The sequence below is a fragment of the Arvicola amphibius genome, chromosome 2, assembly GCF_903992535.2.
Source record: "Arvicola amphibius chromosome 2, mArvAmp1.2, whole genome shotgun sequence".
Classification (NCBI taxonomy): Eukaryota; Metazoa; Chordata; class Mammalia; order Rodentia; family Cricetidae; genus Arvicola; species Arvicola amphibius.
Window position 1 is genome coordinate 159,945,524 of NC_052048.2, and position 19,233 is coordinate 159,964,756.

The following is a 19,233-nucleotide window of genomic DNA, read 5'->3' on the forward strand; positions in this document are numbered from 1 at the left end:
AAGTTCTTTCTTCCTTCCTGTACTAGACTAATTGCAATGGCAAGTAAGAAAGTAGCCATCTAAAGCACTTGAATATTACATAAAATATGAATTTATATTGTATTTTTAAATATTTCTCAAGCAAGAATGGACCATATAATCATTGTCAGTCATTGTGCAGTACCTGGCCTACTCATGGGCATCACTGGCACCCAGTAATTGCAATGCAGTGATTTTGATCTTCTGACATGTATCAAACCACACAAAATAAGGGGCCGTAGAAAATTTCAAAGAAAGATAAAATATTGAGCTGCCATTGCATGTAGTGACACAGGATAATGTTATATAGAAGCAAAGCAAATAGCACTGCAAATACCAAAAAGCTATAGGAAAAATACTAATTTATAAGCTAATTTAAAATATGAACATGTGCATGCAAATACTGCAGAACCAAGAAAGAAAAAACAGCCTTCAAACTTGTTAGCTGTGTGCATCCAAAAAATTCCCAAGACAATATGCACTATCGCTATTGCCTTTACGTGCATTCCCAAATTTGAAGGTCTGACACTATTGCTGAAGACACTACATGCTTCAGATACATGACTTGGAGAAATCATTTTTGGAACTAAAATGGAAGCCTCCTTCCCAAGAACTAGCTCTCACAGTATCTGAAGTTGCTATAAAAATGTCCACGGCAAGCCAGGAAGTGGTGGCGCACGCCTTCAATCCCAGCACTCGAGAGGCAGAGGCAAGTGGATCTCTGAGTTCAAGGCCAGCCTGGTCTACAAGAGCTAGTTCCAGGACAGACTCTAGAAACTACAGGGAAACCCTTTCTCGAAAAACAAAACAAAAAAAAAAAACAAAAACAAAAAAATGTCCACGGCAGAAAAACAATTCAATCAATTGTACTACCTCACTGTGTATTTTGTGAAACACAGCACTGGCTGGCATGATAAGAAATCCCTAATGATTCAATGACAGCACCTTCATCTTGGGGGCTAATGAATAGCTATCTTATTGTACTTACAGTCCACGAAATAGGAAGGAATTCATGCCAGGTATTGTAAATATGGCCAACTGTCTGGTGTTGTGAAGTCTTTATGTGAAAAAAACAAAATACCCAGGACTGCTAAAAGAATCCTATACAATAAAAGACATTCTGGAGGTATCAGCATCTCAGTCTTCAAGACGTAATACAGAGCTATAGCAATAAAACCTCATAATATTTACATAAAACAGTCACATTGATCAATGGAATCAAATGGATGGAAGTAGAAAACACTATCCTGAGTGAGATAACCCAGACCAAAAAATGTGAATATGGTAAGTACTCACTCATTAGGACATTGAGCCTGTAGTTCGTGATCCTAGAGAAGCTAAGTAATAAGGTGAACCCTAAGAAAAACATATATAGATCCACCTGGAAATTGGAAGCAGACAAGATCGCCTGGCAAAAGTTGGGAACATGGTGGGGGTAGAGGAGAGGGGAGAAGAGAAGGGTTGGGGAGAGCTTGTTGGATGGATGAGATGGAGAAAGGATGGATATGGGAGCAGAGAAAGAGATATCTTAGTTGAGGGAGACATTTTGGGGTTGGCAAGAGCCTTGGCTCTGGAGGGGTTCCCAGGAGTCCACAGGGATTACCCCAGCTAGGACCCTGGGCAGTGGAGGAGAGGGTGCCTGAACTGGCCTTGTCCCGTAATCAAACTGATGACTATCTTGAATATCACCATAGAAGCTTCATCTAGCGACAGATGGAAACAGAGACAGAGACCCACATTGAGGCAATGGACTGAGCTCCTAAGGTCCAATTGAAGAGCAGAAGGAGGGAAAATATGAGCAAGGAAGTCAGGATCATGAGGGGTTCACCCACTGAGACAGTGTGCCTGAGCTAATGGGAGCTCACCTACTTTATCTGGACTGGGAATGAACGAACATGGGATAAAACTGGTCCCTCTGAATGTGATTGACAGTTGGGACAGACTGAGGGGCCAATGGCAATGGCACTGGGATTTGTCTCTACTGCATGTATTGGCTTTGGGTGATCTTATTCTCTTTGGATGCATACCTTGCTCAGCCTGGAGGTAGTGGGGTGGGCCTTAGACTTCCCACAGGACAAGGTGCCTCTCATAGGAATGGAAGGGGGTGGGAGACAGGGTGTGTGGGGAGTGAGAGGAAAGTGGGGAGTGAGAGGGAAGTGGAAGGAGGGGAGGAAATAGGAATTTTGTTTGGTATTATTTTGAAAGTAATAAAAAAAGTCATTTTCTTCTACTTCTGGGTTAGGATGATCAAGTTTTCCTGTTGTGTGTCCACTGGATTCTGGTATTATCATGTTGCTTTTTAGGATGTTGGAGGAATTCTTGCATTGGCGCCTACCTATCTCTTCCTTCAAATAAGGCTGGCAGTGTCTTGGCGTCTTGGTCAGATCTTTGCTGTGGCTGTCTGAGTACTTGGGAGTTTTTCTTGGTCTGTCCTCTTAGGGCCTCTCAGTTTTGGATCAAGCTCTGTTGCAGTGTTCCAAGGACCTTGTAGGCAAAAAGGTGGGTTTGGGGGAAAGGGTGAGTTGGAGGAAAACCCAGCAGCAGGAACACTCCCCACTGGCTGGCCAGAAAAACCAAGGGAGTTGGGGAGGGGTCCCTGGGCTCTGTCCTACTGTGAATGTCCCAGAGAGTGGGGTGTCCAGCTGTCCAGTTTTGTGGGCGCTGGCTCACCTCTCAGGTCCCCTCTGCACTGGAGCAGGCTATGTTGCAGGGTTCCAAGGACCTCACAGGTGAAAAGGCTGGCCTTTTATTGGGTTTTTATCTAGTTTTCCTTGTTTCTCTTTCATTGATTTCAGCCCTCGATTTGATTATTTCCTGACCTATACTTCTCTTGGGTGTGTTTGCTTCTTTTTATTCTAGAGATTGAGGTGTTAAGTTGCTAGTATGAGATCTCTGCAATGTCTTTATGAAGGCCATTAGTTCTAAAATCTTTCTTCTTAGCACCACTTTCATTGTGTCACATTTAGGTAGGTTGTGCATTCATTATCATTGAATTCTGAGAAATTTTTAATTTCTTTATTTCTACCTTGACATAGTGTGAAGTTGTTCAGTTAACATGAGTTTGTAGGCTTTCTGTTGGTTCTGGTGTTGATATTCAACTTTAATCCATGGTGGTCTAACAGAATACAGAGGATAATTTCAATTTTCTTATATCTGTTGAGCCTTCTTTTGTGACTATGTGGTTAGTTTTGGAGAATGTTCCATTAGGTGCTGAGAAAGATACATTCTTTTGTGCTTGGGTGAAATGTTCTGTGGATGGCTGTTAAGTCAATTTGATTCATAACTATTGTTAGTACCATTATTGCTCTGTTTAGTTTTTGACCGAATGACCTGTCCATGTGAGCGTGGGGTGTTGAAGTCTCCCACTAATGTGTGAGGCTTAATATGAGATTTAAGCTTTAGTAATATTTCTTTTACAAATGTGGGTGTCCTTGCATTTGGAGCATAGATGTTAAGAATTACAATGTCCTCTTGGGACACCAGAAAATTTGAAAGCAAATCAAATTTTCTAAACTAGAAACTAGAAAAACTATGATTTTGAGTAAGATAATCCAGACCAAGAAAGGTAAGCATGGTGTGTACTCACTCATAAGTGAATATTGGCTGTAAAATAAAGGATAACTATGTTATACTATGCTATAATACACAGACCCAGACAGACTAGGTAACAAGGAAGTCTCATGAGAGAGACATCTAGATCTCCCTGGGACAGGGAAGTAGAAGAGATTTTGTGAGTGGACTGAGGGCAGGTGGGGATGGGAACATGAGCAATCAGGTTTGTGGCAAAGGGACAGAAAGGGAGTATACTGAAAAAGCTAATGGAAGCAGGGTCATATATATATGTTACAGTTATGTATTTTAGTCCTCTAGTGCATCATCTAACAGTGGGAACAGGGCTGTCTCTGACTCTCTCAATCTGACTGATGTAGACTTTTGGGACCCTACTCCTCATATTGGGTCACATTACCCAGCCTTAATACATGGGGGGTGCTTATTATTACTGAAACTTAATACACCCTGTTTGGTTGATACCCATGGGAGACCTACCCTTTCCTAAACAGAGAAGGAGTGGATTGGTGGATGGAACAGAGGGGATGGGGAAGCAACTGGGAGGACAGGAAGGAGGGGAAACTGTAAAGGGATATATAACAAACAAAATAAATGAATAAATTTATTTTAAAAATAAATAATCCACAAGTAAAATGCCCAATTAAAAAAAATACAGTGTCATCTTGGTGGATTTTTCCTTTTATGAGAATGAAATATCCTTCTCCATCATTTTTGATTAATTTTGGTTTGAAGTCTATTTTAGTAGTTATTAGGATATCTACACCAGCTTACTTCTTAGGTCCATTTGCTTGGAAAATCTTTTTCCAACCATTTACCCTGAGATAATATCTGTCTTTGCTGTTGAGGTATGTTTGTTGTATGCAGCATAAGGATGATCATATTTTCATATCCATTAGTTGTTTGGTGTTCTTATGGAATTCCTAACAGTGGGAGAGGAAATATCTTTTATTCTTTTGTCTACTTATGGTTTTCTGTGTCCAATCTTGATGTTATAGTATGTGTCTAGTCTTATTGTAGATTTTTAGGATATCTTTTGTAGATATACCTGGAATGCTTGCTCTTTTTTTTTAAGGAAAATAGAGAAGTAGCAGAACTGGGGAAGAGGGGAAGTGGGATAGAGACTGGAGGGAGGGGAGAGGCAGAAAATAAGATTGGAGTCTAATATATGAAAGAATAATAAAAGAAGAATATGATGAAAACGTATGTGAAATTATCAAAGAATAAATAATATTTTTAAATTTATCTAAAGAGTATTGTAACAATGCCTTTCATTCATATATGGAATTTTGATGTCTAATTCCTTGAGTTCTTTATATATTTCAGGGATCAGTGCTCTGTCTGATATGGGATTGGTGAAGATCTTTTCCCATTCAGTAGGCTACCTTTTTGTCTTATTGACTGTGTTTTTTGCTTTACAGAAATTTCTCAGTTTCAGGAGGTCCCATTATTGTTACTCTAGTGTCTGTGCTACTGGGTTTATGTTTAGGAAGTGTTTTCTTGTACCCATGCATTGAAGGATACTGCCCAATTTCTTTTCTATTAGGTTTAGTGTAGTCGGATTTATATTGAGGTCTTTAATCCATTTGGACTTTTGTTTTGTGCATGGGGATAGATATAGATCTATTTTCATTCTTCTACATGTTGACATCCAGTTATGCCAGCACCATTTGTTGAAAACACTTTCTTTTTTCCATTGTATAACTTTAGCTTTTTGTCAAAAATCAGGTGTTTATAGGTATGTGGATTAATATCTGGGTCTTCGATTCAATTCCATTGCTCAGCCTCTCTGTTTTTATGCCAATACCAGGCTGTTTTCAGTACTGTAGTTCTGTAATAGAGTTTGATGTCAGGGATGGCATTGCCTCCAGAAGTTCTTTTATTGTACAGGATTGTTTTGGCTATTCTGGTTTTTTGTTGTTTTTGTTTTTCCATATGAAGTTGATTATTGTTCTTTCAAGGTCTGTGAATAATTGTGTTGGGATTTTGACAGGGATTGTTGCATTGAATCTATAGATTGCTTTAGGTAAGATTGCCATTTTCATTATGTTGACCCTCCCTATTCAAGAACATGGGAAATCTTTCCATTTCTTTTAGTTTATTTATATGGTGGATTACACTGATAGATTTCAAATGTTGAACCATCCCTGTATCTTTGGAATGAAGCCAATTTGATTATGATGGATGACTTTTTTGTGTGTGTTCTTGGATTCTATTTGCCAGTATTTTATTGAGTATGTTTGCAGCTATGTTCATGAGTGAAACTGATCTGTAATTCTCTTTCTTAGTTGATTCTTTGTGTTGTTTTATTGTCAGGATAATTATAGCCTCATAAAAAATTTGGCAATGTTCCTTCTATTTCTATTATGTGGAACATTTTGAGGAGTGTAGGTATTAGCTCTTCTTGGAAGTTCTGGTAGAATTCTGCACTGAAGTCATCTGTCCCTGGACTTTTTTGGTTGGGAGGCTTTTGATGACAGCTTCTATTCCTTTATACTTTATAAATCTATTTATATTGCTCACCTAGTCTTCATTTAATTTTGGTATGTGGTACCTATTCAGAAAATTGCCCATTTCTTTTACATTTTCCAATTTTGTGGAATATAAGTTTTTGTCATATGACCTAATGGTTCTCTAGATTTCCTCAGTGTCTGTTGTTATGCTCCTCTTTTCCTTTCTGATTTTGTTAATTTGGATATTCTCTGCCTTTTGATTAGTTTGGATAAGGGTTTGTCTTTCTTGTTTATTTTTTCAAAGAACCAGCTCTTTGTCTCACTGAGTCTTTGTATTGTTTTCTTTGTTTCTATTTCATTGATTTCAACCCTCAATTTCATTATTTCCTGTCTTCTACTACTCTTGGGTGCATCTGTTTTTTTGTTCTAGAGCTTTCAGGTGTGCTGTTAAGTCACTAGTATGAGCTTTCTCCACTTTCTTGATGTGAGCACTTAGTGCTATGAACTTTCTTCTTAGCACTGCTTTAATAGTGTCCTATAAGATTGAGTACATTGTGGCTTCATTTTCATTGAGTTTTAGAAAGTCTTTAATTTCTTTATTTCTTCCTTAACCCATGGCTAGTCCAATAGTTCATTGTTCAATTTCCATGACTTTGTAGGCTTTCTGAGAGTAGTGTTGTTGTTAAATTCTAACTTTAAACCATGGTGATTGGATAGAATACAGAGGGTTACAGCATTTTTTTTTTTATCTGTGGACATTTGCTTTGTTACCAAAGATGTGGTCAATTTTAGAGAAGGTTCCATGAGGTGCTGAGAAAAAGATACATCCAAGCCGGGCGGTGGTGGCGCACGCCTTTAATCCCAGCACTTGGGAGGCAGAGGCAGACGGATCTCTGTGAGTTCGAGGCCAGCCTGGTCTACAAGAGCTAGTTCCAGGACAGGCTCTAAAAAAAAACTACAGAGAAACCCTGTCTTGAAAAACCAGAAAAAGAAAAAAGAAAAAAAAAAGAAAAAGATACATCCTTTTGTGTTTGAGTGGAATATTCTACAGATATCTGTTAAGTCCATTCGAGTCATATCATCTGTTAGTTCTCTTATTTCTCTGTTAAGCTTCTTTCTGGTTGACCTATCCATTGGCAAGAGTGGACCGTTGAAGACTCTTACTATTGGTGTGTGGGGTTTGATGTGTGATTTAAGCTTCAGTAATGTTTCTTTTACATATGTGGGTGTTCTTGTATTAGTGGCATGGATGTTCAGGATTGAGACTTCAACTTGACAAATTGTTCCTGTTATGAGGATAAAGTATCCTTCTCCATCTCTTCTGATTGATTTTAGTTTGAAATCTCTTTTTTTAAGATATTAGGATAGCTACACATGCTTGTTTCTTAGTTCCATTTGATTGGAAAATTTATTCCCATCCCTTTACTCTGAGATAATGTCTGTCTTTGAGGATGAGGTGTGTTTCTTGTATACAGCAGAAGGCTGAATCCTGCTTTCATTCTCTTAACCTGTGTCTTTATAGGTAAATTTAATCCCTTAATATTAAGAGATATTAATGACCAATGGTTTCTAATTCTTATTGTTATTTGGTGGTAATAGTTGTGTGTTTCCTTTTGGGGGGTTGCTTTGGGGAGGTTATCTGTTTCCTGTATTTTTCTGGGTACAGTTACCTTCCTTGGGTTGGAGTTTTCCTTCTAGTACTTTCTGTAGGGCTGGGTTTGTAGATAAATAATTGTTTAAATCTGGTTTTGTCATGGAATATCTTGTTTTCTCTACCAATGATGATTGAAAGTTTTGCTGGGTATAGTAGTCTGGGTTGCATCTGTGGTCTTTTAGTGTCTGCAACACATATGCCGAAGACCTTCTGGCTTTCATGGTTTCCATTGAGAAGTTGGATGTAATTCTGATAAATAAAACTTTATATGTTACTTGACATTTTTCCTTTGCAGCTCTTAATATGTTTTCTTTACTTTGTATGTTTTGCATTTTGATTATTATATGGTAAGGAAACTTTTTTTAATCCATTCTATTTGTTGCTCTATAAGCTTTTTGTACCTTCATAAGGATATCCTCTGTAGGTTGAGAAAGTTTTCTTTTATGATTTTGTTGAATGTATTTTCTGTACATTTGAGCTGGAATTTTATTCTTCTTCTACCCCTATTATTTTTAGGTTTTTTTTATAGTGTCCCAGATTTCCTGGATGTTTTATGTTAAGAATTTGTTGGATTTAATATTTTCTTTGACCAACGAATCAATTTCCTCTATGGTATCTTCAGCACCTAAGATTCTCTCTTTCATCATTTGTATTCTGTTGGTTTTACTTGCCTCTGTAGTTCCTGTTCATTTACCCAGATTTTCCATATCCAGAATTCCCTCGGTTTGTGTTTTCTTTATTGCCTCTATTTCTGTCTTCAAGTCGTAAACTGTTTGTTCATTTGTTTGATTGTTTTTTCTTGGGTTTCTTTGAAGGATTTATTAATTTTTTCCATCTTTTTGTTTGTCTCTTTCTCCATTTCTTTAAGGGAGTTTTTCATTTCCTGTTTAGAAGTCTCCACCATCTTCATAAAGTTCTGTTTAAAATCATTTTCTCCTGCTTCTTCCGGGTAAGGATTATCAAGTCTTCCTGCTGTGTGTCCACTGAGTTCTGGTGTTATCATGTTGCTTTTTAGGTTGTTGGATGAATTCTTGCATTGTCATCTACACATCGTTTCTTTTAATTGATGCCTGCAGTGTCTTTGCATCTTGGTCCAATCCTTGCAGTGGCTGTCTGAGCCTTTGGGTATTGTTCTTGGTCTGCTCTGTACTGTAATGTCTGTGTCTCAGGGACCCACTGAGGTCTCTCTTAGCCTGCTTTCTTGGTTTTGTTCCTTGGTTCACTCTCTTGGTTCACTCTGTATAATTGCAGCTTGGGCTTTAGAATTCCTCTTTTGGTTTTCTCTCTTGGTCCTCTCAGAAGAAAACTCTCCTGCTGTTTAGCTAGATAACCTGAGGCAGGTTGGGGAGGGGCACAGGGTTTTGCCCCACTATGGAGGTCCTAGAGGATGGGGTGTCTCACCAGGTGATTGCTCACTCACCTCTTGGTCCTTTTCTTTTCTTTTCTTTTCTTTTTTTTTTTTTTTTTTTACCGTGTAGCCCAGGCTTTCCTAGAACTCACTATGAAGCCCAAGGTGGCCTTGAACTTTTTTTTTTCTTCTCATGGTTTATTTTTTTTTATATTTAAAAATTTCCATCTCCTTCCCTCCTCCTCCCCCCTCCCTCCCCTCTTTCTCCCCCTTCCCTCCCCTCTTTCTCCCCCTTCCCTCCCCTCCCCTCCACCCATACCTCCCCTCCCTCCCTCTCAAGGCCAAGGAGCCATCAGGGTTCCCCACTCTATGCTAAGACCAAGGTCCTCCCAACTCCCCCCAGGTCCAGGAAGGTGATCGACCAAGCTGAGAAGGCTCCCACAGAGCCCGTCCATGCAGAAGAATCAGAGCCCAGCGCCAATGTCCTTTGCTTCTCAGTCAGCCCCCGCTGTTGGCCACATTCAGAGAGACGGGTTTGGTCGCATGATCCATCAGTCCCATTCCAACTGGAGTTGGTGATCTCCCATTAGTTCTGTCCCACCGTCTCCATGAGTGAACGCACCCCTCTCGTTCCTGACTTTCTCCCTCATGTTCTCGCTCCTTCTGCTCCTCATCAGGACCTTGGGAGCTCAGTCCAGTGCTCCAATGTGGGGCTCAGTCATCTTCCCCATCTTTCGCCAGCTGGAGGTTCCCTCATGGTCCTGACTTTCTTTCTCATGTTCTCTCTCCTTCTGCTCCTCATCAGGACCTTGGGAGCTCAGTCCGGTGCTCCAATGTGGGGCTCTGTCATTTTCTTCATCTATCGTCAGGTGGAGGTTCTATGGTGATATGCAAGAAATTCATCAGTACGTCTATAGGAACTGGCCTTTTCAGGCTCCCTCTCCTCAGCTGCCCAAGGAACTAACTGGGGGCGTCTCCCTGGAAACCTGGGAACCCCTCTAGGGTCAAGTCTCTTGACAACCCTCAGGTAGCTCCTTAAATTAAGATATATGCTTGGGATATAGGAAGGGAAGCATATATCTTAATTAAAAAAAGGCCTTGAACTTTTTTAATTTTTATTGAGTTTTACATTTTTCTATGCTGCCCTCCCTGCTCCCCCCCCTTCAACCATTCCCCAAGGTCCCCATGTTCCCAATTTACTCAGGAGATCTTGTCTTTTCTGGACTGTAGCACTGTGCTTCAGAGTTCCACTGAGGTTGTAATAAGACAGGCAAGTTTGGGGGTGGCATGGGGCTAGTAGATTGCAGGGTCCAGTAAATGGTGATGAGTATTGGGGCAGTCTACCTGCAGAAAACTATCTTACTGGCTGGCTAAAGAAGCCAAGGGAGTTGGGGGAGGGGCCCAGAGTTTTGCCCCACTATGGAGGTCCTAGAGGATAAGGTGTCTCACTGGGTGACTGTTCACTCACCTCTTAGTCCTCTCTGTATTGTAGCAAGCTATGTTTCAGAATTCCATTGAGGTTGCAGGATAGGCGAGATTGGGGGCAGGATGGGACTAGTGATTTGCAGGGTCCAGAAGCTCTTTATTGTAAAAAGGTCTGGGGTTTTTATGAGGTTAGGGAAATTAAGCTACCACCGGAATAATTCTGGTTGTCCTTCTGAAATTGGCTATCACTGTTGGCATGTTGTGATTGGCTAGGAGCATGCATCATTAATTACCATGCTTTTGGTCCACTGGTAGGTTGTCTTGGCCATTTTTGCTTTGTCATTATGAGTTTGCATGTGCTTGCTTCTGCTTGTGCTACTGCCCTGCCTCACCAGACCGTGTCCAATGTACCATCAAGAAGAGCACTTGGGTGTTAACTGCTCCCATATCCCTCACAACATGATGACATCAAGCCTGGGTAATCCTTCATTTGGCTTCCTAGCTCTGGCCATGGCTGACTAACGGGGCTTGGATTCCCTTGGCCTGACAACTGCCATCTCTCATTGGGTGCTTCAGGTAGACATCACAGTATCAGGGTGATCTGTCTCTTTCTGGACATGGGGGCCATCTATTTAATCCTGATAGGGTAGTAGGTACCCACATCTTCTTATTCTCCTATTGTCAAAGTGGAGCTACTGCTTTGCCAATCTGTTCCAAACTCTACCAAATATATCACCAAGGCTCAATACCCACTCTTTCTTCACAGTCTCAGAGGACTTAAGCCTCTTATCTCTGCCCTGTTAAGAACGAATTTTTTGTTACACCCCTTGGGCTGCCCACCACATGCACACACTACCTGAAACACCCTTCAGGGCCCCACCACATGTACAATTCTACATACTAAGAAACTTGGAATTCTCCAGCTATTTTCCCCTCTCCCTACTCTAACCACTTATCTCTCCCCTTCTACTGGGTAAGTGTCACTACAGAACTCCCTGCTTTCTTTACTTTCACTACAGAATCTATACAGATGTGCCAGGATACATTTCCCTTTGGAGCTATAGGTATTTCTTGGCCTCTGACTTCCAGATTACTTTTCCCTTCTGAGCTGCAACATGTCTTTGTTCTGAAAACCCATCTAACAACCCATCTAACTAACGACTTCCCTAGATATTTCCTATCAGTTTTCCTGTAAGTCCATCCAGGAGCCCCAACAGGTTGCTCAGACCATTCTTACCCTTAAGGGCAAATAGACTCACTGGGCCACCACAAGTGCTACAAAATTGACATGGATCAGATTCACTAACAACAGAAAGAGATGGCCTTTGTCTCTTCCTTGGGAGGAATGTTGCTTCTACATCGACCAGTCAGGTATAGTAAAAGACAAGATCTGACAAGTTCAGATGGATTTTCAAAAATGTAAGAAACAGTTTGATACCTCTGGCTAGTAGCTCATTAACAGTCTAGTAAAGAATTGGGAACTACCCTTCTTAATCTCATTTCTCCTGCATTTTTTTAATCCTATTAGTTACACCCTGCCTTGTAAACTTCTTTTCCAGATTTCTTCAATACATTCAAAAGATCCCTTACAAGATTTTCATTCAGTTGCTATTACAGGATTATTAGCCCCTAGCTACAGAGTCAGAGGCCAGTTTATACCCTGATGATAAAGATCAAGTTCAGCCACAGGACCTTGATGTCCTGACCCAGGAGAATGTAATCTAAGTATAACATTGCCACCTTTCCTGTGACATGATTACCAACAATAAAGAAAAAAGGGAGGAATGTAAACATAAGTGGCCAGGCCCCTCCCCTAAGGACTTCTAACTGTCAGGTTCCAACCCACAAAATGCTCTAACTACCCTAACTATTGGATTCTGCCCCCATCCTACAAGGTAAAAAGCCCAATCTATGGACATGAAATCCCACCAATCTCCACCTTGAAAAGTTCCACCCTCTTCCAAAGAAGCTCCATATAAGCTGTGTATCTTGTTCAGTTTGCTGCAGTTTCTCACCTGACAGAGACAGCCACCCTCTTGGATATTTTTCCCTCCCAATAAATCTGTTGTGGGAGGTTTGTTGTTTGGTGTGACTTTGTGGTATTTCTTGCCTCCCAGCTGCCAGGACACCTCTCTATCCAAGCTATAATGCTTACAACCATGGAAACTCGTACAAATAAAAACACTTAATTGGGGTAACTCCCTTCCAGTTTCAGAAGTTCAGTTGATTATCATTATGGCAGGGAGCATGGGAGCATCCAGGCAAATGTGATGCTAGAGGAATAATGGAGAGTTAGTCCTACATCTTACAAGAAATGGAAAGTCAAGGAAGAGCCACACTGAAGGAAGCCTGAGACCACAAACCTCGCCCCCACAATCACTTATTTCTTCCAACAAGGCCACATCTCCTAATAGTGCCACTTCCATTGGGGGCCATTTTCTTTCAAACTACGACATTGCAAGAGAAAAGGTTACTCAATAAAATACTGTGTTCATTCCATTTGGTGACAAATTTAGTTCATGTAAGAGAAAGTCCTATCTTCCTTATGATTTGGAAAAGGACACAAGTGTAGAAACAATGATAGCCAAACTGGTTAAAGGGGACCACGAAAGTGGCAATGGTGCATGACTTTAATCTCTGTACTTGGGAAGCAGAAGCAGGCAGATGTCTGTGAATTCTAAGCCAGCCTGATATAAAGAGCAAATTCCAGGGCAACCAGGGATACACAGAGAAACCCTGTCTTGGAAAAAAAAAGAGCACTATAAGTTCAAAATACATGTTTATGGAAAGAGTCAATATTAAGGACAGAACAATTTTCATTATGTAAAATAGAAGAAATTATATATTTTATATGCCAAAATAAATTACATTAATATTCACAAATAGCCTAAGGTTATAAAATGTATTGGTCAGTCATGGCTATCTGTGAACTTAATAGCCATGGAATATTTTATTTACATAAACACTCTATGTTTTTATTCTCATCAAAATATTGATATCTATGTGAAAAATTTTAAATTATAGTCACTCTCAATCCTTTCTCAAAGTTAATCAGTACCCTAAAAGCATAAGTATAGCATCATTTTCATGCATAGAATACTTTTACTGAAGTTATGTGTGTGTGATTTTTAGTGTTAGAATTCTTTTAAACTATTTTCACAAATATAATCACATTACAGGTTTATCATTTTACAACATCCTTTTTTCAGCTCAACCTTCTAAGATTTATCCATCTTGATACTTGAGGTGATACATTTACTATACATTAGACTTCTATTTCATTCTCTTTACTAATTTCTTGATTGTATCTGTTTAATTGATTTTAAATGGATTGAATATCACAAGTGAACCACTTCATCTCTGGGTACACTTATGGAAGTATATTCTTTAATGACAACAAGATTGAATTTTACCCTGTATTTTTAAAAAAAAAATCATCTTGCTGGTCCCCCAGACTTGATATTCTAGGGATGGACATTTTCTCTAGCTGTGTTTCGTTAATAACAGCTGCTTCTATTTGAATTATAAAAGTGAAACTTTTTCTTCTTCTCTGAGTGCAAGTTCAGATACTATTCTTTCAATTTGTGATAGTTCCATGTGAGTTGCAAAATGAAGTCATCAGGGTCAGCTGCACCATTCTGTAGAGGTGCCAGAGGACTGGAAGGGAAAACATGAGATTAGGGAGAAAGGAATATAAAGAAAATAATCTGGTCATTCGACCTCAGACTTGGGGTTAGTATTTTAATCACTGTATTTTTCTCCAGATCTTTTGCCCTTTATTTACAAATGGTGCATTATTTTAACTTGATGCAATTCTTTTTTTTTTCTTCAATCAGCTTCTGGAGACCTCCATCAAATTTTTCAGTTTCCTCTCTCGTCCTTGCTCCTTGTAAACCCTCTGGAACATGCCCTTTATATTTCAGAATTGTAGAGGAAAAATAGTTCAAGTTAAAATTTGTTTTAATTTCCAGTGACGTCTCTTTGAAACCTTTTTAAAAATAAAATTAGCATCATTCTGCCTAGAATTTAAATTTCAACTTGGTAAAAGGCGTTTGACAGAAGTGAACAAGAGAACTCTATATAAGTAATATTATCTTTTCCAGAAGTTTTGCTGTCACTATTGAGTCCATATAAACACTCCATGAGCAGAAAATCAAATATTTAAAATATTATTAGAGTTCCATTATTATTTTCATTGTAAGATTAAAAATGATGCTGTTTAGTTTACTGAAGATGCTTCAGCATTTCAGAATCTAGTATTCTGTGAATTACAGACTGAGAAATGCATATTTATGAGAAATTCTAAAAGAATTTTTTTTTACTAAGTCAGTGTCTCTCACCTTTGAATACTTCTTAATTGGCTGCAATTCATTTTGAAAAAAGAATAGCGTTTGACATTTAGAACCACCAGAAGATATAAGTGGAAAAGATGTTATATATATATATATATATATATATATATATATATACATATATATATGTGTGTATATATATACATATATATACATATATATATATGAATAAATTTATTTTACTCAAACTTGGGAGATTCGAAGGTCACAGAGGAAGTGGGGAATTAGGGATGAAGCCAAAGCCTAATAAAATCTGGTAAACAATGTGAGATGGTTTTCCAGAATTTTTCCACCATTTGTTGTGCCATCTGTAATAGCTGCCATAACAAAAAGCCACACAGAGTGTGTGACTTTCACACAGAAATTCATTTTAACCGAGTTCCATAAGCTAGAAATCCATGAGTTTTGAGTGGGTTGGTTTCTTGGAGACTGTCTTACACTTGTGTGTGTGCTGCCTTCCCCTGTGTATATTTGTGCCCATATTTCATCTTTTTATAAAGACACCAGTCAAACTGGATTTGGGACAATAAAGTGACCTCATGTTAACTTGATTAATCTCTACATACTCTTTCTCCAAATGCAGTCACATCCTGCAGCCTTTAGAGGGTTAAGTTTTCAACATGTAAATTGGGACTGGGATACACAATTTACCATATAGCACTGTAACTGCCAAATTTTAGAACTAAGGTAATACCTTTAACCCTGCAATCTCACCAAATAATTTCCTTATGTTTTTCATTTCTTTATAGACTTGATCTCATACATATATATTTTATAACTTCTGTTATATTCTGGTTTTTAAATAAATATTCTATAAATATCATATTGAACTTCTTCTAGTTGTAGCTATAAATTTAACAATTTTAGTTTTTTGTTTGATAAATGGAATTGACCTAACTAAACAGAATTCATTTTAATATAAATCATAATTATATTCATATATGTATCACAGCCCCTTAGCTACAGGATTGATTCCAATAACCCTATGATATCAAAGTCCGTGATTGTTCAAGTCCCTCATAAAAATATTTAATATTTTTAATGTAACCCTGCAACCCTTTGCATACTTTGCATCAGCTCTAGAATCTATATAATAACTAATAAGATATAAATGTTTTATAAATATTTGTTATTCTATATTATGCAGGGAATAATGATTAAAGGAGTACTCTGCATAGTATTCAAAAGAGGTTGACATTTTAAGAATATTTTTGAATTTGTGATTTATGGAATAGAGGGACTAAAAACAGGAAAGGATAAATGGAGGGAGGGAGGGAGGGAGATAAGAGGAAGAAAGAAAGGAAGAAATGGATTGAAGAAAGAAAGAAAGAAGAAAGAAGAAAGAAAAGAAAGAGGGGGGGAAGGGAAGGGAGGGAGAAGGAGAGAAGAGAGAGAAAGAGACAGAGAGAAGAGAGAGCAGGCGAAGAGACCACACAGAGGATGCCCAGTGGTAACACATATATGCAAATTATATTTATAATCTCTATCTCATTTATAGTCTTTCAAACCACTACCCCCACAAACTAAGATAAAACTTTCACCCACGCATCCCTCACAAATGTTAAGAAGAGAATGAATGACCTTCTCTTACAACTGAGTAGATACTTTAGCCGTTCAAAGAAATATTTTGCAGCGTAAATGTTTTAGAGGCTACAAATAATTATTGCTTATTATGTTTCTTAATAAGATAAATGTTTAATCTGTAGCCTTCTATGGTTATATTTACATATTTTTCTTAACTAGAAGTCAATGACCCAAAAACCTTAGCATTCTATAGAATCAGCTACATAGTTTGTTTCTAAACCCAATTCACTAGCATTCCCAAAGTATTACATCTCTTGGACATACTATAAAATGAGTAAGCAATGTAAGAAAAGCAGGACATGCTCTTGGTGAGAATATGTGGTATCTGTAGTGGTATTTGTTTGTAATTAAACAAAGACAGATGGAAATTGGCTAATGCTAATATTATGTCATGGCTGAGGCAGAGGCCATTGAGGACATCTTTCCATGAATATAGCTTCCTTCTGAATTATTCAATTATTCTCATTGATTCAGTTCTAATATAGAATAAATACTGTTTTCTATTTTTTGTAATTACTGCTGATATTTTAAAAACCTTATATCTAAATAGTAAAAATTTAACATGAAACATAATTTTAGGTATTATTAATTTATAAACCTCTCTGTATGTGATGTTATTTATATTCTAGGAGGATACTATTGGCTAACCTGTGGACTCCATGAGTACTCAATGTTTTCTCATTGGTGATATCACACATTCTCTGTCGACGTCTAGTGCTTCGGGGTCCCTGGGTAAGGGTCTCAAACAAACCAGGACACAGGGGATGCAGAGCAAAAACAGCAATTGCAACTGCATGCTGCGCATTTATTATGAGGCCTTTGTATATGTTATTGAAACAATTGCTTCAGTCAACGATATAATTGGAAAGAGGAAGTATAAGCGGGTGAAGTAATCACTTTCAAGAGAGCACAATGTATTTACTTAGGGTTGTGGTTGCAAGAATTTTCAAAACTACTGCAAAAATACCATCAGGTGGTATGGTCACAAAAGTCTCCAGAGACATTATCTCAATGTCTCAGATCTAATTTAAGCTATTCTAAATATATGAGCAAAGCAATTCTATGTGTACTGTGCTGCAGAGCTGCCACTTCCTTAAACTCTGTGGCATTCAGAACTTGTGACAAGGGAACAGGGGAGAAGAACGTTTTCCTCTCCTAGCCCTGGCATTCCATAGCTGACCTGTGTCCCAGCCACAGTCCTCAAATTTCCCCAGAGCCAGGGCAGCACAATTCCCTGCAAACTAAAGCACAGATTCCAAATCCTCACAATTCTCCAGATATGTCGGGCCATGAAAAGAGGGACATTGTGCCTGTTGGAAGCTTTCCATGAAAGAGGTCTGAGCTCCCAAAATCCGGGCAAAGCATCGAATGTTAGCTCCAAAACAATTTGATCACCCATATAGTTAATACCTGACCATCCAGTGAGACTGGGACAGACTTATTAGCAGCATCTTTCATCTCCCCTTCTCTCGGTCCCCTGTGATATTTTGTCATCAAAGACTGCACTTGATATTCACCCTGACTAGAATTTTACTGTATTTTATTGGGGTGAGAATAAATATAATCCTTAGAATTTCATTCACCTGGATTCTGATGTCTGACATGTTCAATTATGGGTCCTCTTGAGAACATGGAGAATAACTAATTTTATTCCCCAAGAATTGCGCTCTGACAAATATGCAGAGCACACTAAATAAAATTTCAGGGAGAAGGCTAAAGCAATCCTTTTTTGTCTTAGATAAGCATTATGATGCCATCTGTTGATGCCTTTTAGAAGTCCTATGGCTTTGGGGCATCAATAAATAAAGAGATTACATATAAAAGAACTTTATATTAAGGGAAACCAGACTCAAAATGACAAATACTAAATGTCCTTTTTCAAAAGCAGATTCAGTCTCTGCTAAACACAGGCATCCAAGTTGATGTGAGCTTAAAGAAAAGCCAGGATATTTGAAAACGGTCAAAGAAGAAAGCTTCTAAGGAGGAGGGAGAAAAAAAACATAGCAAAACCTAAGACAGGTATACTGGAGGTTAAAGGGCAGAACAGGGGCAGAAAGCATCAACAAAAATGAAAGGTGTACAAAAGTCTCATATGGAAGTCTGTTAACTAATTCACCCAAGAAATAAATACCTTAAAGTTAATATGAATATGGGGAGCATTGCCTTAGTGCTTGTCTGGGAAACTGTCTATACAATTGAACACTTTAGAAATAAGCAAATCAACTCACATTCTGGAGAAGATTTTAATTACAGATCATTGAGATTCTCTGCAGATCTAGCGGAAGAAAGAAAGTTATTTTTTTTTTCAAACTAAGGAGTTTTATTAGCTGACTTTTCAACTTAAATAATACCTCAGTGACCTAAAAACAGTTTTCAGTCATTTCATATCACACTTCTGAAGGTAGAATTGTTGAACATGAGGGACATTCACAGTTTCAACACAGAATAGAGGGTAAATAGGTTTGCCATCAGTAAATATTTTCTTAGTGTTATCTAAAAAAGGCTCCAGGTCAAAGACTGACTACATCAAAAGCGCCAATTAGATGTCCTTCCTTAAAACATGCACAGGAGAATGAAAAGAGAAATCAAAGACTATTTTGCTTTCGCCAGAAGTTGAGTCCGCTTCATGATAATTTAAGCATCCCCAAATAATCCCCACAAGTCTCTGGAAAACAGATGCATTTTACTACCTCCCCAAAGCAAAAAAACTTCTACTGAAATGGAAGTATAATATTGGCCTTTCTTTGTCAGTTGGCAAATTGAAACTTTTGCAGGAGTGATTATTAATACATCTTGGCAGCTAATTATAGCTTTAGTTTCTCTCACCTGCAA